The 5,061-nt window shown below is 37.1% G+C and overlaps 1 pseudogene; it reads right to left on the reverse strand.

The window, feature by feature from the left end:
- Positions 1 to 324: 324 nt before the first annotated feature.
- LOC147822233 (COP9 signalosome complex subunit 2 pseudogene) lies at positions 325 to 1,817 on the reverse strand (annotated as a pseudogene).
- Positions 1,818 to 5,061: the final 3,244 nt, after the last annotated feature.

A 5,061-nucleotide genomic window follows, 5' to 3' on the forward strand; every position in this document is an offset into this window, starting at 1 on the left:
TTTAACAATGGTATGTCAGTATATTTAAAATCACTACAAATTCTCTCTGGTCATGTTGCCCATGACAAATCACTATGATGTTGTATGTTTAGGGCAAGATGTCAATACAGCATAAATCCCGTGGTATTTTTGTTTTCTTCTGGAGATTAAAGCTGTTTTTCTCTGGATAAATGCGGCAGCAAAACACAAACCAGTTGATCAAAGAGCACTTCTGCCATAACTCCAGTTATTTTCAGGACACATCAACCGGCAGTAGTTTTGCCACCCCAGTTCTCTAAGGGTTGCGTCTCTGCAAGTAAGCAGGTCTGCAGGAGCTTGCTCCCCTCAGGCCAGCATGCTGACAACGGCCTGGTTGAGAGAGTTCAGCTGGTGGGTCCACTTATCTAGTGCAGAATACGGTGAACTGCCCCTCTTCTGATGGTCCAGTTCCACGAGCTGGTTGACTTGATCAATTGGGCCGTGGATAGTGTTATCCAATGTGCACTGCACCAACAAGCTTTCCACATGAGCTACATCTATATTTAACACAGAAATAAAAGAAATATGTATTCTTGTGTAAGGCTTAACTTTATGAGCACTTATATTCTGATGTTTCGTAAATTTTCTATGTGTTCTCTTATGAAAGGATCACCCATGATGTTGCTGTGATTTGTTTCCACAATCTTCGAAATCAGTGTTGTCATTATTCTTACAGGCACTTACTAAATTTGTCATTGCTAGAATTTCTGGATTTTTGTATGGGTTAGCCTCCTGTGAGCAAAATGGATTTATCCCCGATTTCATTAGCATGTTTGCTAAGACCATTTTAAACAAGTACTTCGTCTTGAACTTCCTGATTCATCATAATTCTTGAAGCCTTCAAAAAAATACGTGTGCCTTTTCATATTCACCTTCTCTCAAGTGCATCATCTTACAACCACATTCTCTGATGATGCCCATGATCAGCTAGTGTGGGATGGTGTGGACTTGATGTGAAACAACTTCTCATAGAGTGCTTTCATTTTTTTTTCTGTGCTGTGCACATTTGACTTTCCAAGGTCTATATTTCTAATAACTGTGTACCTTTTTCCAGGTCATCTTCTCCATCAGCCAGACTGATGTAACTGGGGTAAAATTTTTTGAAGCTTTACATATTCCTTTCGTTCTAAATATAATTTTCCAAGCTTTGTGCTTGTCTTAAACCACGACCTGTCATTCGTAGAATGTTTCAAAGCTTCCATTGTTGTTTCATAATATTGCTGCAGTAAATCCATCTGTTTAGAAGTGGAGATATAATCAAGAATAGAATTAATGCATTTTTCAGAATAATTTCTCATGAAGGCACTCCGAATATAGATTAAATGTTGTTTATATATATTCACCATTTCTGGAGGGTTTGTCAACTTGAAATTAATTTTTATCATTTGTTTCAGTGCTTTAAATCTCCATTCTCCTTTTTCACCTTCAAGTTCCAAAACCTTTTGGAAGCTGCTTAAAGCCTCTTTCGGATCGTCTTCTTTTAGCACTTTGGAATTATAGTACTGATTTTCCAAATCCACATTTGTCTCAGAGTTACTGTCTTCAGAGTATTCCAGGTCGTAGTCCTTATCATTGCACAAGAAATCATTCTCCATGTCAGATATCTTGGTGGGAGGTGGAGGAGGACTCTGTTTTAATATTTAGGTCTTTAATTCATTTTGATTCTAGTTTAGGGCATGGTGAGAGATATAGGTCTAGTTTTAATCTTTGGCAAGTTGAAACACAATTTTTCCAGCACCATTTAAAAAGGGTATCTTTCCCCTAGTGAGGGTGTTTGGCTCCTTTGTTGAAGATGAGGTGGCTGTGTCTGCAGTTGTTTCTGCATCATCTAATCTTTTCCACTGGTCCTAAGGTCTGTTTCTTTGCCAATACCATGCTTTTTATCACTGTAGTTTTGTAGTATACTTTCAGGTTGGAGGTTTGATACCCCCTGCCATGCCTCTGTTGCCTAGAATTGCTTTTGCTATTTTAGGTCTCTTTTTGTTCCAAATGAACTTTCGTTTGTTTTTTTTTATTTGTTTGGTACTGAGGTTCAAACTCAGGACCTTTAGCTTTCGAGGCAGGTGTGGTGACACTGAGCTAAATCCCTGGCCCACCAAATGAATTTTTGGATTGTTTCCTCAAGGTCTGCTAAGTATGCTGCTGGAATTTTATTTGGGATTGCAGTGATAGTCTATATAGCAGTTTTGGAAGTATGGCCATTTTCACCATGTTGATACTTCCTACCCAGGAGCAGGGGATGTCTTTCCATTTTCTGATATCATCTTCAGTCTCTCTTTTCAGAGTGCTATAGTTTTCAGAGAAGAGGTCATTGATTTCTTTCCTTAGGTTGATTCCTAGGTGTTTTCGTCTTTTGGATGCTATTGTGTTTCAAGTTGGGGGGGTTGATACCCCCTCCCATGTCTCTGTTGCCTAGAATTGCTTTTGCTTCTACAGGTCTCTTATTTCAAATGAATTTCTGGACTGTTTTCTCAAGGTCCATGAAATATGCTAGTGGGATTTCGATTGGAATTGCATTGAATCTATATAGCAGTTTTGGAAGTATGGTCATTTTCCCTATGTTGACTCTTCCAACCCAGGTGCAAGAGATGTCTGTCCATTTTCTGATATCGTCTTTGATCTCTCTTTTCAGACTGGTATAGTTTTCAGAGAAGAGGTCATTGATTTCTTTCGTTAGAATGATTCCTAGGTGTTTCAATATTTTGGATGCTATTGTGAAAGGAATTATTTGCCCTATTTCTCTCTCAGTGAGTCTGTCATTCGTGTAGAGGAAAGCTATTGATTGTTTTGTGTTGACTTTGTATCCAGCTACTCTACTGAATTTGGTTATTAAGTCTAGAAGACTTTTGGTGGAGTTCTTGGAGTCTTCTATATAGAGTATCTTATTGTCTGCAAATATTGACAATTTGACTTCATTTCCTATCTTTATTCTTTTTATTTCTTTCTCTTCTCTAATTGCTGTGGCTGTTTCCAAAACTATGTTGAACAGGAGTGGTGATAGTGGACATCCTGGTCTTGTTCCTGATTTTAGTATGAAGGATTTCAGTTTTTGACCATTTAGTATATTAGCTGTTGGTTTTTCATAGATGGCTTTTATCAGTGTTCCTTATTTTAGTGTGAAGGACTTCAGTTTTAGACCATTAGTATCACATTGGCTGTTGCTTTTTCATGAGGCTTTTATCAGATCAAAATAGAGATCATCTATTCCAATTTTTTTGTAGAGTTATCATAAATGGGTGTTGGATTTTGTCAAATGCTTTTTCTCCATCTCTTGAGATGATCATACGGCTTTTATCCCCGGCTATATTGATATAGTGTGTTACATTTATTGATTTGTGTATGTTGACCCAACCCTGCATCCCTGAGATGAATCTCACTTGGCCAGGGTACACGATCTTCTTGATGATCTTCTGCATTCTATTTGCCAATATCTTAAGGATTTTTGCTTCTATGTGCATTAGTGAGATTGGCCTATATTTCTCTTTTTCGATTGGGTCTTTCTCTGCTTTGGGGTCAAGGTGATGCTTTCTTCTAGGAATGAACTCTGGAGTATTGCTTCCCTTTCAATTTCATTGAAGAGTTTCAACAGTAGTGGCAGCAATTCCTGTCTAAATGTCTTGTAGAATTCAGCAGTGAAGCCATCAGGACCGGGCTTTTTTTTTTCTTCCTTGGTAAGTTTTTAATTACATTTTCAATTTCATTGATATAGGGTTGTTTAGAAATGTTAGGTCTTCGTTCAACTTTGGTAATTCATATGTATCTAGGAATCTGTCCATTTCTTCTGTGATTTCCAACTTTTTGGTGTATGAGTTCTCCAAGTAGGTATTGATGATCCTCTGGATTTCTGCTGGGTCCACTGTAATTTCATCCTTTTCATTCTTAATTGCATGGATTTGGGCCTTTTCTTTCCTTTTTCTGATAAGGTTGGCTAACGGTTTGTCCATTTGTTTTTTTCCAACGAACCAACTCTTCGCTTCACTGATTTTTTTTGTATCATTCTTAGTCTCCATTGCATTGATTTCTGCTCTGATCTATATAGTTTCCTCCCTTGTATGAGATTTGGGATTGTCTTGCTCTTCTTTCTCTAGAATGTTGAGGTTCAGCATCAGGTTGTTTAATTGGGCTCATTCTGTTTTTCTAATATGTGTAGTCACTGCTATGAATTTCCCTTGTAAGACTACTTTTATTGTGTCCCATAGATTCTGATATGTTGTATTGTCATTGTCATTTAATTGAAGGAACTGTCTGATTTCTTCTTTAATTTCCTCTGTGACCCATTGGTTATTCAGAAGTATGTTGTTCAATTTCCACGTGTTTATGAAGTTTTTTGAGTTTCTTTTGCTGTGGATCTCCAATTTCATCTCACTATGGTCTGATAATATACAGAGGATATCTTCAATTCCTTTGCACTTACCTAAATATATTCTATGTGTGAGTATGTGGTCTATTTTGGAGAATGACCCATGTACAGCTGAAGAGAATGTGTATTCTGATTTGGTGGTTTGGAACACTCTGTGAACATCTGTTAATTTCATTTGTCCAAGAGTTTGGTGGAGTTCTAGTATTTCGTTGCTTATTTTTTGTCTACTTGATGTACCTGTGACAGTGTATTGAGGTCCCCCCACTACTATTGTATTGGTGTTTATTTGATTTTTCATGTCCATTAGTATTTATTTTATATAGTTGGGTACACTAGTGTTTGATGCATATATATATGTCATCTCTTTCTCTTGAATTCTTCCCTTTACAAGGATGTAATATCCTTATTTTTCTCTCTTAATCAGTGTTGGTTTGAAATCTACTTCATCTGCAAAGAGGATAGCTACTCCTGTTTTTTCTCAGGTCCCTGTCACATGGAGTATTGTTTTCCACCCTTTAACTTTCAATCTATGAGTTTCTTTTTGAGTTGTGTGTTTCTTGTATGCAGCATATCTTTGGATCTTGCTTCTTGATCCATTCTGCCAGTCTATTTCTTTTGATTTGTGAATTGAGACCTTTGACATTGATGGTTATAAATGATAAGTATTGACTTATCATTGTCAT

Source organism: Heterocephalus glaber, unplaced genomic scaffold (genome assembly GCF_053883595.1).
Source record: "Heterocephalus glaber isolate CG9 unplaced genomic scaffold, H.glaber_assembly_v1.0 deba00001667, whole genome shotgun sequence".
Lineage (NCBI taxonomy): Eukaryota > Metazoa > Chordata > Mammalia > Rodentia > Bathyergidae > Heterocephalus > Heterocephalus glaber.